The 16,953-nt window shown below is 44.5% G+C and overlaps 1 pseudogene; it reads left to right on the top strand.

Annotated features, from left to right (window-relative positions):
* The first annotated feature begins 440 nt into the window (after nt 1-440).
* LOC139555847 (mRNA-capping enzyme-like) overlaps nt 441-16,953 on the top strand; it is a 143,060-nt pseudogene continuing 126,547 nt past the window's right edge.

Here is a 16,953-nt window from a genome sequence, read left to right as displayed (position 1 = left end):
AAAAAGTGAAGAGTCTACTCAAGTGCAGTTTGGTTATACAAACTACAGAGTCAGAGCATTCATCCCATGACCATTCATTGTAAAGCATTTGGTCATGTTTCAAGTGTTTGCAGAAGGGAGAAGCCGAGATGTCCAAGTTGTGGAAAAGATCATATGTGTTTTAAAAGTGAGGAAAATGTGACATGTTGCAATTGTGGTGGGAACCATGAAGCTACATCTTTCAATTGCTCGACAAGGGTGAAAGAGAATGAGGTGCCAAAGTCAGGGCTGTCCAGAGCATTTCATATGCAGATGCTGTTAAAAGGGTTGAGGGTTTGAATGGTGCTCCTGAAGAGTCCATGGTGGTGAATAGGCCTTCACTGTAGGCTGCAGGGGTTGCCTTTCACCAGCAGGATCCTGGCATTTTAAAGGTTAAGGTGGACTTTGTGGCATTTATAGCTATGGTGATTAATGGCACTGCCAAGGTTGAGAGAAGGTCCAGGAAGATGGATATAATTGAAAATGCGGCGGAGCAGCTCCTGGGACTGAAAGATTTCTCGGCGGAGGAGTTACATGGAATATTGTCACAAGCTGTACCACCCTCTCAGGTTCTAGAGCCTGATATGGGAGATTTGAAAGAAGGAAGAAGTTGTTGTTTTGGTAATGTCAATGTATTATTTTTATTTAGGTGGATTAAGTTAGTTTCCCTATCACATATGTTTTTTTTGTTTTTTTTAACCGGTCCAGTTGGTGGCGACAATACACCTTTTTGGGTTGTAGTCCGCCATAAAATCCACAGAAGGATAATTTTAGGGTTGGTCTACCACCTAGTGGTTATTTTAAGTGACTGCAATTAATGGCAAAATAGTACGGTATAGCGTACCACACATGTGGCGTGTGGGATACCACATTCACCATATGAATGGTGTGATTGGTAAGATGTTTCCACCTTTTAATGGAGTGATTGGTGGCTAATCGAGTGGGTATACACTAGGAGAAATGTGGAGAATGATTGTAGTTCATTCATGGTCATTGTATTGGGTTTTTGAGAACTGTGAGGATTACCTTGATATTTGGACATTGAACAATCGTAAGTAAACACCTACATTTGGATACATTTTCTCAATTTCTGGCTCAGACCGAAAGGGCTAGGTTAGACCCTACATCTAACAAAATCAAGGCCCCCAAAAAATTCGCGCACGAGAGCCCGTGGTGACGGGTGATATCCCAGGGAATGTCACATCGAAGTTCAACTGATTTGCTTGGCTAACGTTACATCCTCGGTTTGTGAAATTACAGTTGCCACTCTTGGACAAAATTTCACACACTAGTCTTCCCCCTCGATTGCGGAATTGTCCTATAAGAGGACAACCTGTAGCAGGTGAGAGGCGAAAGCGTGTTATGTTTTACTATATTAGATCACTCCAATATATTGGTATCACTCCGCGGCGGAGGGATACATCCGAGGATTTACAGATTACCTCCCGTGTACACCTGTGTCACGACTGGGGTCCGCCCCTATAGATAGACCCCATGGCCGCGACACATTCTCTTTCATTTTCTCGGCGGACGTCCGTATGGTTTGAGGTACAAACTTTCTGAAGTTCGCTTGGTAAATTACTGGTAAGTGTAATATCTTGCGTGGAAGTATACTCACTGGCTGTTTCCAGCCTGGAGCAGCTGGCCCTCTTGAGTGCTCCACTCGCTGCGCGCGGTTGATCTGTATCTTCCGCTCGTGGTTTGTTGTGCTTGTGTTTTGTTAGCGTTATACTACGACTCCGTGTACATTCATATATTGGTGGCTCTGCTGCCACAAACTGTAATTTACCTTACACAACTTGCCGACTGGCTTGTTCTATGTGTGTTTTGTGAATTGCTTTAACATGCTGCTCCCGGGTTCTCTGATAATTATCTTGCAGGGTTTTTTCTTGTTCTTTCCCCTGCAGTGTGTGAGTATCGTATAAAACTACATTGAGACATTAACTTTTAGGTTCCTTAAAGGGCGCTACTCCATATGGTGCTGTTTTTACTGCTTGGATATTAAACCGGTAGGTAATATTGCAATTGGCGTAAAACAAATAAATCAAATCCATTACCTGGTTGATGTTTTTTTTTAATGTTTTTTTTTTGTCTGCCTGTTTTTTCCCACAGGGGTCTGCCCCTGTGTTTGCAGAGATACTGGGTAATTTATCCCTCACCGGGTTCCTATTCCTCCAAGCGGGTCACGACATGCCTCTCCCTCTGCTCTGTGGCCTTGTTGGCTTGACTGAGCTTATGGCTTCCCTTTGTGACAGGTGTGGCGGTGTCAACCGTCACCGCCATAGGGATGTGCCTGGGAGACCCAGGTGCTCGGGGCTCCAGAGAAAAGGAAAGCCCCGGCAGGACCTCTGACACACCCTCCCCGGCTTCTGCGCTTCTCCAGGTCTCAAAGGGCAAAGTGGGAGGAGGGTGTGGAGTCCCCCTGGGTGTTGTCCACAATGCTCGAGGGGTACCGACCTGATGGATGCGTACTTCCATGTTTCTGTTCACCCAGCTCATTGGCAGTACCTCTGATTCACTTTCGAAGGGATGGATTATGAATTATGGTTCTTCAATTCGGCCTCTCCTTGGCACCCGCATGGACGCTGTCCTGGCACCTCTCACGTCCCAAGGATTGTTGATACCTGGACGATTGGCTGATTTGTGCCTCGATTAGGACGCAGGTATGGAACTGGACTCAGTCCTCATGAGAGCACGCCTGCCCACCGGAAGGTTTCAGGCGATCCATCTTGCCTCGACCACTTTCGGCAGGGTGGTATCCGCCCTGACCTGCCAACGCCTGTTGGGCTTGCTGACGGCGGCCTTGTTGCCGATTTCCCCTGGGCCTGCTCCATCTCTTGTCTCTTCAATGGTGGTTCAACTCCCACCGGCTGCACCCGAAGCGCCACGGTTACCGCCAGCTGCAGGTGACCGCACAGGGCCTCGGCATTGTTGAGGTGTCGCTCCTTTCTCAGGTGGGGTGGAGATGCTGAGCATGTGCCGCCGGAAGCTGGTCAGCACAGAACCTTCCCAGATCGGCTGGGGGGGGTGTGTGACCTAGGGTAGGTTGGCCAGCGGCTGTTGGCTACCCCTTTGTAGCGGCAGGCACATCAATACATTAGAGCTCTGAGCTGTACTGCTGGCCCTGTGGTCTTTCCTTCCACATCTGAAAGGAAGACATGTCCTGGTGAAAATGAACAACACCACAGTGGTGGCTTACATCAACCATCAGGGTGGACTGAGGTCCCACCGCCTCAATCTTATAGCACAGGAGGTTCTTCTCTGGGCTCAGGGCTGTCTAGCGTCTCTACGAGCTGGTCACGTACCTGACATCCTGAGTGTCGCAGCGGATATGCTCTCGAGGGAGGGTCCACCACCTTGGGACTGGAGCCTACATCCCCAGGTGGTGCAGCACCTGTGGGACAAGTTCGGGAGGGCACAAGTGGACCTGTTTGCCTCCCTGGACAATGCACACAGGCCGGGGGAACTCTGTGGCATCTGAGGCTGCACCGCTTAAGTCTGTGGGCTTGGCCACTACTCTTTCCACTGTAGTGAACGCAAGTGTGGGTGCCATGGTTTATTAACTGTCACCTGTAACATGAAATTATTTTTAGGGACATGTTATGTATGTTTTCATATTCTCTCTCTGTGACACACGCACACACATGTTCACACACAGGCTAGAAACAGAAATAAGTGTTTGATTTAAATCGTTTTTTTTATTCTTAGGTGTGCTGTTCTCAGCGATGTTCCCAGACAGTGCAATAGCCAAGACCTTCACATGCGGGGCAGCAAAGTCCAGCTGTGTGCGTACATGGCTTGGCTCCTCATTTCAAGCACTTGTCTAAAAAAACTGTCTACTGGGGAGGAGGACTATGTAATTTGAGAGCCTTAACAGAAAAACAGTCATAGCAGTGTGACTTTCATGTCCGTTTATGTGAGAAGAGCACCAAAAATCTAGATCTAAAGAAAAACATGGTTCAAATCTCCATGGATGGACCAAATGTAAATTGGTAATTTTGCTCAAAGGTTGAGAAGTCCCTCCTAGATTTTGATGTACACCTTATGAACAATGGCAGTTGCGGTCTCCATATGGTACATGGAGCATTTCAGAAGGGAGTGTAAGAAACCGAGTGGAAAGTCGAAAGTATTGCATGCTATGTACCAATTTCTGAAGGATACTCCAGCCCACGGTCAGGACTACTATAACATCATTGGATCATCAGATCCCCCCAATGCCACTTAAGTTTCGCAAGACACGGTGGGTTGAAAATGCACCCATGCTTGAAAGAGCTCTAGAGTTTTTACCCCGTAAGGCAACATGTGAAGGCTGTAGAGAAGAGATATCCAAATCCAGGCACAAAGTCCTTTGAGGTGATTCAGGAGGCCGTTAAGGACCCTCTCATGACAGCAAAATTGAATTTCATCTTGTCAAATCAAAGTTTATTTGTCATGTGCACCGAATACAACAGGTGTACACCTTACAGTGAAATGCTTACTTACAGGCTCTAACCAATAGTGCACAAAAGGTATTAGGTGAACAGTAGGTAAGTAAATAAATAAAAGCAACAGTAAAAAGACAGTGAAAAACAGTAGCGAGGCTATATACAGTAGCGGGGCTACATACAGACACCGGTTAGTCAGGCTGATTGGGGTAGTATGTACATGTAGATATGGTTAAAGTGACTATGCATATATGATGAACAGAGAGTAGCAGTAGTGTAAAGAGGGGGTGGTGGGTGTCGGGACACAATGCAGATAGCCCGGTCAGCCAATGTGCAGGGGCACTGGTTGGTCGGGCCAATTCACGTAGTATGTAGATGAATGTATAGTTAGTGACTATGCATATATGATAAACAGAGAGTAGCAGCAGTGTAAAAGAGGGGTTGGGGGGGGGGGGGCACACTCAGTGAGCAGAGAAGTGACACCATTCCTCACACACTACCAGACCGATAAGTCCATGGTGCCATTTCTCTCTACAGACTTGTTCAAGCTGCTTAAGAGCTTGTTGAGCAAATTCATTTAGCCAGACCTCATGAAAGAAGCAAAGACCCCTCAAAAACTTCTTGATGTCGATGTGAGCCAGTCATCCAATCACATCAACTCCTCACAGGTCGATTTGGGTTTTGTTACTTGAAGAATTGTGAGAGACTTGTCCGCAGGGAAGAAAATTGGACAAACATTGATGGACATCAAAATTGCTTGCAAGAAGTGTATTCTCACAACTGTTAACAAACTCATTGAGAAATCTCCATTAAAGTACATTCTGGTCTCGCATCTTTCTTTCTTGGATCCAAGGGAAATGGTAGGCACAAATGGAAAGATGCTGTGTACAGCAAATTTGAAGACCCTGACCTACCTTGTAAATGGTCTTTTGTTTTTGTAGTTAGGATTAGCTAACCAGATTACATGAAATGTCACTTTCCATCTGTTTTAGATTAGTGAAAAGGGATCCTGCTTTAAAAATTCCTAGTATGATCCTTATACGTTTTATCTTATGTAGCTAAGTTGGTTAATAACCATGTCATAATGTATGGACAAACAGGACAGTGAGTGTAGATGCGCGAGTGGTATTCTTTTCATGGTGTCTGTGACCACTCTACCTTTTCATTGTCTCACCAGGTAAATTCCTGCCAATTAACTGTTGCGCCCCAAGTACGATGCCAATGTGCCAGAAGATAACAGGTTTCATCCAAGCATGCTCTCCCAATATTTAAAGCGTCTCAAGGTATGTCTTCCATGATGTTGACATGTGTTTACTAGTCTTTTGTCTCTCTTTGGGAAATATAAATCAGTGCTCTATTCACCACAGTAGTCTGTCAACATGTGTTTTGTGTATTCTCTAGGTTAAAATGGGTTTGCTTGTTGATCTAACAAACACTACCGGCTTCTACAGTATGACCGCAACGAGATCGAGAACGAGGGTGTTAAATATGTGAAGCTTCAGTGCAAAGGGTACGTATGAGTGACCTGTTTCAAACTCAAGATGAATTCTCCATGTTTACAAATACAAACGCCACTAGTTGAAAATAATATAATTTGTTGATTGATGCGATGTGTTCGTTCCTTGTTTAACTATGGAGAGTGTCCTTCAACAGAGACTACTGAGATGTTCATCAGACTGTGAGCACTTCATGGAGAAGACTACCACTGAATTGGTAGGTAAGGAATGCAATGCATGCAAGTTTTTTTTTTTTTTTTACTGGAGCTGTATATTTCCTTATCTTTGTTCTTGTCTGGTGTATTGTTCATACATGTTGTGGATACATTTTGGTTGTTTAGTTTTGATAGCAGTCAAGGGGTAAAATACAGTCACATTTGAACTTGGTGATACATTATCCCAAGGTATATTCAACATTCTCTTTGGGGTGTTGTATTGTAGCATATTTTCCTGACAACTCAGTGGGTGTGGCGTTTGGCCAGAGCAATGTGGATGGTTAGCCATGTCTTTCAATGGAAACCGTTTACAGTTTTTGAACTAAACTGGAGCAAACTGAACAAATCAGGTAGCGACCTACCTGAATTTGTTCAATAGAAACTCGTTTTCGTTGAAAAACCTATTCCGTTTGGAGTAAACGGTTTCTGTTACAAATGGTTTTGCAACAGAATCTGTGTAATGAATACACCCCAAGCAAGTAGCAAACAGTAACTACAAAATAGATTATCAAAGTAAGATGAGGTACAGGTTTGTCCACTAGGGGGAGCAAGAATATAATTAAACCGTTCTAATCTTTTTAGTTCCAACCAGACACCCTCCCTTCCTAATATTCCATCAGCTATTTCTGATAAGATGCATTTTGTTTGTAAATACTATAAAACGGGTTTGCTAAATATTAAGTCAAAGTGCATACCACTGCATACCACTGCTGGCTTGCTTCTGAAGCTAAGCAGGGTTGGTCCTGGTCAGTCCCTGGATGGGAGACCAGGTGCTGCTGGAAGTGGTGTTGGAGGGCCAGTAGGAGGCACTCTTTCCTCTGGTCTAAACAAAGATCCCAATGCCCCAGGGCAGTGATTGGGGACACTGCTCTGTGTAGGGTGCCGTCTTTCGGATGGGACGTTAAACGGGTGTCCTGACTCTCTGAGGTCATTAAAGATCCCATGGCACTTATCGTAAGAGTAGGGGTGTTAACCCCGGTGTCCTGGCTAAATTCCCAATCTGGCCCTCAACCATCACGGTCACCTAATAATCCCCAGTTTACAATTGGCTCATTCATCCCCCTCTCCCCTGTAACTATTCCCCAGGTCGTTGCTGCAAATGAGAACGTGTTCTCAGTCAACTTACCTGGTAAAATAACGGTAAAATAAATAAAAAAATAAAAAAAGTAATCGCATCGCAACATAGGCTTTCTTGTAGAATTATAACCAAGTGTGTTGGTTGGTGGTCTGCTCTGCACATAATATAAAACACATATCTGACTGAAATTGGTACTAATCAGATGCCAGGATATTAATAAACAAATTGGATGGGAATCTGAAATGTGTAACGGCTTTTGCAGGTGCCATGTTTAGTATAGCTCACCATATGTGTGTATGCAATCACTTTGTAGCTCAGCATGTGACCTGTCTGAGTATACCTCAGAAGCCCAGGGTTTGGAAAGGCCCAACTGGACCCCTGCTGCTTAGAGGCTTGAAGGCAGATAAACCAATTTCAAAACATTGCAGTCATGAATGATAAATGCATAACCTCTCCTGTTGTGCTTTTTTGTATGTCCTTGAGCATCTAGTGGGAGATGGTAAAGTGTGCAGAGGGAAATTAATATTTCTCAGGTTGGAATATATGAATGTCATTATAAAGATGTCCTCCTGTTGCCCACCCGTTGATCTTTATCTGTTGTCTCTCTGGTATTAATGCAGATGTTGAAATTAGACAGCGGGGCCCTGTGAATGTAACCCTCCTACAACCCCCCCCCATCATCATTACTGGAGATGTCATCTCCATCTGTGCTGCCAGACAGACATCTTGTCCTGTCTGACGGACAGGGTGTTACAGCAGTCAAGTTGAGGTCAATCAGTGGAAATGTGCACCCAATGGAGATTACCATGCATTGACTATTCAGACTGTATCAGAGGGGGAGAGAAATATTCTTATCCTGATTACTACGATAAGTCCAGATTGACTTTCTATGACCTTACTTTCAGAGATTTTGTCAGATCTCATAGTGGCTGGTCTACCCAGTGAGTTCTCATTTTATACCACTCTCCAATTATTCCTATCTAAAGTTAAATAGAAACGTCTGAATACCAATGACCAACTGCATCATGGCCGAGGGAGATGCTTCAGACTGACGAGGCATGGAGTCTAAAATCCAAAGAGAATTTCTCCCCAAACCACCCCTGAATGCTGATAGAGGCTCTGCCATGAACATTTTTGGAGTGAAGATTTAGTTTGCCCCATTATCCTTCCCTGCCTTGAAGATCAAAGCAAACATGAACCGATTCCCTGTGTGCCCTGGCATTTTCTTCCCTCTCCCCTAGCGTTAGATTGCGTCTGCCGTCCGTATCAATTAAGCGACTCGGTGTAGGAGTGCTGGTCTAGGATCAGGCTCTCCGTGTCCATTTATTATAATCAAAAAAAGCAAAACTGTTCTTAAATCATCACTCCTACTCTGAGATGCTTTAAGAATCCGGCCCCGGAGTATGTAGCATAACCTCCAGTTGGCTGATGAACTGGTTTTTAACATGAGGCTCCCACCTAGAGAAGTACCAGCACACAGTTAAGCTGGGTGTACACTACACTAATTTGGCCCGACTTAACTGTCCAGTACAAGTTTGAGATGGGAGACGATCCCCATGTCGTTGCCTACTCGGCGTGCATCCGTTTTAATGTTACGCCTCAATCACTCCGACAGCTTCACTCAATCTGAGTGCTACCGATCCCATCATTGAGCAGTTCCAGACATCCCAATATTTTCAAACATGTTTGATTTTATCGACACTATCTGCAATACTCTTGTAGTGTGAGATGTGCAACTTCAAGTTGAGAGCGGTGATCAGCAATAGCCAATGAGAGCTCGTCAAAGAAGCCAGTGATATTAAGTTGTTTTGCATCACCCAGAATGTGTAGACTCGAGCAGGAGGCATGACTACTACTAGTATGCGTTTGTACTTGCCTTTTAACCAAAGCGTCAAATCGTTAGAGCTCTGAAGTTCACAAGCAATGTTATTCAATTCAAAATGTTGGCTAGAACATTTAAACTCAATGGCAAGCATGAATGTCTGACTGAAAACATTTGAAGCTGCTTTGAACCACAGCTCGTTCTAGCTACGTTAACAGTCTAATCACATTGTTTTGCGAGACAGAGTGGTGGAATGGAGATTCCTCATGACCAAGTGAAGAATGGTGTAGTTTGTGACACCTCGTCTGTGCCAGATCGTTTAGTGTGGCACCACTACGTTGGCAAGACAAACTACAGGAAAGACAGTCGTTTAATGTGAGAGGCTCAGCAAGGTTAAGATTTTGAAAGTCGTGTAGTGAACACCCGGCATAAGGGCTCTCAGGAGGATTCAGTGGGCGTTATGCGTAGCCAGGCCACCACCACCTCCTCTCTTCACAGATAGGACTAATGATTTTGCAAGAGAGAGATGGTTGGAAAATGACAGGGTTATTGGACTGTTCCATTTGCGTTTCATGGAATATCACATGTATTTATTAAGCCCTTTTTACATCAGCAGATATCACAAAGTGCTTGTACAGAAAGGCAGCCTAAAACAGCAAGCAATGCAGATGTAGAAGCACAATTGCAAGTACACACATACACACAATTGTAGTAGTAGGGACAGATGGGCACTTTGCCTGATTGACTTAAGCAGTGTCTCTCTTTTTGTTCTCCCACAGGTGTCCACTGCACGCACGGCTTCAATCGGACAGGCTTTCTGATCTGTGCATACCTGGTGGAGAAGATGGATTGGAGGTAAGGCCTAGCCATCCCAATCAAGCAGCACCACAGGGAACTGTGTTTGTTACGCTCTGGCTGTCTGTCTGGCTGTCCGCCAGCCAGCCAGCCAAATCACTTAATGGATTCCAATATTGACCACACAACCAACACAATTCCCAGAGTGGTTTGTTTTGTGTCACTCCTCTGTGTTCAGGATGTACTTCTCTTGTCCCCTGAGGGGGTGTAGCCATGTTGCAGTGGAAGCAGACTTATGACGTCAGCATACTTCAGCTGGCGCCTAGCTGAACTCGGCTATCCGACTTGAACGAAAGTCCCTTAAAAGACTTTGCTTGCATAACGAGAAAAAAATGGAACAGTACTGTTTGTCCATCTTGTGAAGCCGTAGCCAGTATAAACTTCTTCACAATACTCCGTATTAACATAAGAAATCTGTCATTCATTTTTTATTTTTTTCAGAGATCTTAATCGCGCAATTCTACATCTAAAATGTTTGGTTTAGTATTTTTCAATGAACATTTTTTGCATGAAAACGAGTCTCTCGTTGAATGACTACAAAGACTTCGTTGAAGGGTCCCTACTATTGGCCAATCACCGATGAAGGGGCGTAGAATTCGGTTTATGCACTAACTCTTTTGGCTGTGAAGCATGCGGACTCCTTTAGCCTTGTAGTTTATTGGATAGAACCCAATTTCAACTATGCCTGCCCAAACCATGTGATATGCCCCAATACAAAACCATTCCCTTCATTGACAACTCTGCAATTATGGCCTCTGGGTTATTTTTTTTGTGATTTTAAAGTTTTTATTATTTTAGGCCAGAACAGAAAATGGCAAACCAATATACATTATACACATGGATTTATGTTAAGTCATGTGGGCCAAATTGTAGCCAGTGATTTGGGTTTCTTGATCTGAAAACAAGGCTCCCTAAATGTTATTAGCTTATCAAATGCGCGACGCGGGCTGGCAGCATTCTGGATCATTGCTATCATTCTGCGAAGCATACAAAGCCCTCCCTTGCCCTCCTTTCGGCAAATCTGACCACGACTCCATTTTGTTGCTCCCAGCCTATAGACAGAAATTTAAACAGGAAACGCCCGTGCTCAGGTCTGTTCAACGCTGGTCCGACCAATCGGATTCCACGCTTCAAGAATGCTTCAATCACGTGAACTGGGATATGTTCCGGATAGCCTCAGACAACAACATTGATGTATACGCTGATTCGGTGAGCGAGTTTATTAGCAAGTGGATCGGTGATGTTGTACCCACGGTGACTATTAAAACCTTCCCCAACCAGAAACCGTGGATTGATGGCAAAACTGAAAGCGCAAACCACTGCTTTTAATCAGGGCAAGATGACCGGAAACATGACCAAATACAAACTGTAGCTATTTCTTCTGCAAGGCGATCAAACAAGCTAAGCGTCAGTATAGAGACAGAGACGTAACTCAACGGCTCAGACACAAGACGTATGTGGCAGGGCCTGCAGTCAATCACGGATTACAAAATGAAAACCAGCCCCGTCGTGGACACTGACATTTTGCTCCCAGACAAATTAAACAACTTCTTTGCTTGCTTTGAGGACAATAGTGCCACTGACACGGCCCGCTACCAGAACCTGCGGGCTTTCCTTCACCGCGGCCAACGTGAGTAAAACATTTAAACGTGTTAACCCTCGCAAGGCTGCCAGCCCAGACGGCATCCCTAGCCGCGTCCTCAGAGCATGCACAGACCAGCTGGCTGGTGTGTTTATGGACAATCAATCTCTATCCCAGTCTGCTGTTCCCACATGCTTCAAGAGGGCCACCATTTTTCCTGTTCCCAAGAAAGCTAAGGTAACTGAGCTAAACGACTATCGCCCCGTAGCACTCACTTCCGTCATCAAGAAGTGCTTTGAGACTAGTTACGGATCATATCACCTCCACCCTACCTGACACCCTAGACCCACTCCAATTTGCTTACTGCCCCAATAGGTCCACAGACGACGCAATCACACTGCCCTAACCCATCTGGACAAGAGGAATACCTATGTAAGAATGCTGTTCATCGATTACAGCTCAGCATTTAACACCATAGTACCCTCCAAACTCGTCATCAAGCTTGAGACCCTGGTTCTCGACCCCGCCCTGTGCAACTGGGTCCTGGACTTTCTGACGGGCCGCCCCCAGGTGGTGAGGGTAGGAAACAACCCTGATCCTCAATACTGGGGCCCCACAAGGGTGTGTCCTCAGCCCTCTCCTGTACTCTCTGTTCACCCATGACTGCTTGGCCGTGCACGCCTCCAACTCAATCATCAAGTTTGCAGACGCCACTACAGTGGTAGGCTTGATTACCAACAACGACGAGACAGCCTACAGGGAGGAGGTGAGGGCCCTCGGAGTGTGGTGTCAGGAAAGTAACCTCGCACTCAACGCCAACAAAACAAAGGAGATGATGGACTTCAGGAAACAGCAGAGGGAGCACCCCCCTAGCCACATCGACGGGACAGTTGTGGAGAAGGTGGGAAGTTTTAAGTTCTTCGGCGTACACATCACGGGCAAGCTGAAATGGTCCACCCACACAGACAGCGTAGTGAAGAAGGCGCAACAGCGCCTCTTCAACCTCAAGAGGCTGAAGAAATTTGGCTTGTCACCGAAAACACTCAAACTTCCGTGCACCTTTCATCCAAGCTACTCAATACTACCCCTGCAGCCATAAGAAGTTAATTAAACCTATGTAAAATATGTTTTGTTTTCTGAATTTTTATAATGAGTATTTCTGTATTTGAATTTGGCGCCCAGCAGTTTCACTGGCTGTTGAAGAGGTGGGACGCTAACGTCTCACGTACCCATTACAGATGCACAATCGAGAGCATCCTGTCGGGCTGTATCAATTCCTGGTACGGCAACTGCTCCGTCCACAACCGTAAGGCTCTCCAGAGGGTAGTGAGGTCAGCACTTACAGTTGACCGGGGCAGCTCTAACAGGGCAAACATTTGACGACCTGACTTGTTGGAAAGGTGGCATCCTATGACGGTGCCACTTTAAAAGTCACTGAGATCTTAAGGCCATTCTACTGCCAATGTTTGTCTATGGAGATCGCATGGTCGTGTGCTCTATTTTATCCACCTTTCAGCAACGGGTGTGGCTGAAATAGCCAAAACCACTAATTTGAAGGGGTGCCAACATACTTTTGTGTGTGTATATATATCTTTGTTCCATTTTGAGTAGATTGGTAATGTTGGTTTGAGTAAGAATACACTGCTCAAAAAAATAAAGGGAACACTTAAACAACACAATGTAACTCCAAGTCAATCACACTTCTGTGAAATCAAACTGTCCACTTAGGAAGCAACACTGATTGACAATAAATTTCACATGCTGTTGTGCAAATGGAATAGACAAAAGGTGGAAATTATAGGCAATTAGCAAGACACCCCCAATAAAGGAGTGATTCTGCAGGTGGTGACCACAGACCACTTCTCAGTTCCTATGCTTCCTGGCTGATGTTTTGGTCACTTTTGAATGCTGGCGGTGCTCTCACTCTAGTGGTAGCATGAGACGGAGTCTACAACCCACACAAGTGGCTCAGGTAGTGCAGCTCATCCAGGATGGCACATCAATGCGAGCTGTGGCAAGAAGGTTTGCTGTGTCTGTCAGCGTAGTGTCCAGAGCATGGAGGCGCTACCAGGAGACAGGCCAGTACATCAGGAGACGTGGAGGAGGCCGTAGGAGGGCAACAACCCAGCAGCAGGACCGCTACCTCCGCCTCCCAAGAGGAGATGATTGATGTATTTGCAATGGTTCCCCATTGAACGCCATATTGTATTGTTTGCCTGATGATGGGGCCAGAGGTGAGTTTGGCTTTTTTGATAGAAATGTTTGAATATGCCAGATCTTGGAGCCTGTATGGCTTTGCTAAATTTTCTTTCAGGGGGCTCCAGGCCACTGGGATATTGGGGTTCAACCACACACGTAGTGGTCTTAACATAAAGGCCCAAAAATGTCATTTAATATTGTGGCGGTTTTTGGCCTCCAGAACACTGCCGTCTCTTTAAAGTGGACAGTTTGATCCATATTAATTTGGAGATCAAAGTATGCAGTTTCTTCCAATATCCCATTGGTGGTGAAACGGGAATGATAGAGCTGTGGAAGTATGTTCATCTTAACCTCTCTTGGATATGTGAGATGTTAGCGTCCCACCTCTTCAACAGCCAGTGAAACTGCTGGGCGCCAAATTCAAATACAGAAATACTCATTATAAAAATTTGAAAAACAAAACATATTTTACATAGGTTTAATTAAAGATTAACTTCTTGTGAATCCAACCACGGTGTCAGATTTTTTAAATGCTTTACGGCGAAAGCATACTTTACGATTATTTGAGAACATAGCCCAGCAGACAAATCATTACAAACAGTAACCAGCCAAGTAGAACAGTTACACAAGTCAGAAATAGAGAGAAAATGAATCCCTTACCTTTTGATCTTCATATGGTTTCACTCAGCAGACATTAATTTACTCAACAAATGTTCCTTTTGTTCGATGGTCTCTTTATATCCAAAAACCTCTGTTTTGTTCGAGTTTTCTTCAGTAATCCACAGGCTCAAACGCAGTCAAAACAGGTAGACAAAAAATCCAAATTGTATCTGTAAAGTTCATAGAAACATGTCAAACGATGTTTATATTCAATCCTCAGGTTGTTTTTAGCCTAAATAATCGATAATATTTCAACCGGACAATAACGTTGTCAATTTAAAAGGTAAACAAGGTAAACAAAAGGTAAACAAAAAAGGCAGTCTCTCGGTCTCACGCATGAAAAAGCTCTGTGACACTTTAGGGTCCACTCATTCAGACTGCTCTTACTTCCTCATTTTTCAGAATACAAGCCTGAAACAATTTCTAAAGACTGTTGACATCTAGTGGAAGGCATATAAACTGCAATTTGAGTCCTAAGTCAATGGATACTGTAATGGCATTGAATAGAAAACCACAAAAAAAAACGACTTCCTGAATGGATTTCTCAGGTTTTCGCCTGCCAAATCAGTTCTGTTATACTCAGACACTATTTAAACAGTTTTGGAATCTTTAGAGTTTTCTATCCAAATCTACCAGTTATATGCATATCATATCTTCTGGGCCCGAGAAGCAGGCAGTTTAATTTGGGCATGCATTTCATCCAAAATTCCGAATGCTGCCCCCTACCCTAGAGAAGTTAACGATGGAAATAAATTGGTAGTGGTGGTGATATGTTGTCAATACTTAGGTATTTGAAATTGGGATTACTATTGGATGTCGGGACAGAGTATTCCTCATTCAGCTGAATTGGTGCCAATTTTGACTAATACATTTTGTAACCTGAGGTTGAATATACATTTTTAAAGATGTAGGGAATGAAGAATGTCTCCAACATATATAATCCGCATGAAGGGCTCTGTTCTATATGTGTTATGTCATACGGAGGGATGCTGTCTATCAATGAAGTCACGCTTAGGGAAAGACAGAGCTTGTGGTGAAGAGCCGACTCCAGAGGTGCTGAATAATTTACTGCAGCGGAGCAGAAAGGCAGCGGATGAATGTGTGTTTGGGCAGAGAGAGACTGGATCTAGAAATGTTTAGCAGAATCTGTGAATTCCCTTGGGCTTAGAGTTGGAAGTATAGACAGGATGAGGATGGACCTCAATTCCCCTCCACCCCCCCATTTCCTCTGGTTTAATAATCCCACAGCACTCAGACAGATTCTGAGATGTGCATAACTTCTGGTTCTGGATGACAATATCACATGTGGTTCATCTTTCCTTTCTCACACTGTCAGAAACAGTTGTTGAATGATTTGACAGGGTTGTCCATTGGTCAAAGATGATTGATGGGCTGAGATGGTGTAGTCCACTGATGGATATCAATTAACTCCTGTCTCTAGAGGGATCTCCTGTTAGGCCAGAGGGCCTGACTGATGTTGTGATTCTGTGTGTTTCCTTCATCTTGATGTGGGTCAGTATTGAGGCGGCGGTGGCTGCGTTCGCCCAGGCCCGCGCACCTAGGATCTGCAAAGGCGACACCTCAAGGAGCTCTTCCGTCATTGTGGACGTGCCTGCCCCCCCTCCCCCCAACGTGATTGGTCAGTAGTCGTCTCAGTTGGGGACCCTCTGGGTCGGCGCCGGGAAAACGGAGGAAGGAGAGAGAAAGTGTTGAGACTGCCTGAGAAAAGTGAAAGGACTGGGGAAATGGGCTGTAGCCAAGGAGAGATGCGGTGTCTGCACAATTAATCAAATTCACATAAAAAATATTATATTGACATGTGCAATAATATCCATATCACAGAAGCATGCAATATTTTGAACCGCCCCTCAGCTGCGTGTAACATCTGTTTTTAGTATAATCTGTTTGTCATCTCGCTCTTTTGTAGCTGCTTCCCACACACAAAGTCCCTGTCACTCTAGCAGCGCACTTCCTCCTCATGGTTAGATTCACTCTAAAGGCATCCGCATGCTTCAGTTCGGCTTGCGGCTCGCACACTCCCTTAAAAGACATTCACTTGAAAAACAAGACGCCGTATTCAGTATACACTTCCTCAAAATAGTCAGAATTAATCTAAGATAACTCAAGAAATCCGTCATTAATTTTGACATTTTTGCAGAGATCTTTATTACATCTAAGATGGTTGGTGCTGTATTTCTCAATGAAGAAATGTGCATTAAAATGAGTTGTCTCATTGAATGACAACAGACTTGATTGAAGAATCCCTATTGTTGACCAATCGCCGATGAAGCGGCGTAGACTTCGACTTGCCTCTAGGAAGCAATTGGTGTTCCTGAACAGCCGGGGGGAAAAAAACACTCACCGAAGTCCAAAATTAACAAAAACGTCATAATAAACTCAATAAAAAAATAAACGTCCTTTCGCTGTCAACTGCGTTTTATTTTCAGCAAACTTAACATGTATACATATCAGATTCAACAACTGAGACAAACTGAACAAGTTCCAACGACGTGATGAACAGAAATTGAATGTGTCCCTGAACAAAGGGTTGGAGGTCAAAAGTAACAGTCAGTATCTGGTGTAGCCACCAGCTGCATTAGGTAC

The sequence above is a fragment of the Salvelinus alpinus genome, chromosome 27 (assembly GCF_045679555.1).
Source record: "Salvelinus alpinus chromosome 27, SLU_Salpinus.1, whole genome shotgun sequence".
Classification (NCBI taxonomy): domain Eukaryota; kingdom Metazoa; phylum Chordata; class Actinopteri; order Salmoniformes; family Salmonidae; genus Salvelinus; species Salvelinus alpinus.
The sequence above is the reverse complement of the archived record's forward strand: the minus strand, read 5'-3'. Positions and strand labels throughout refer to the sequence as shown.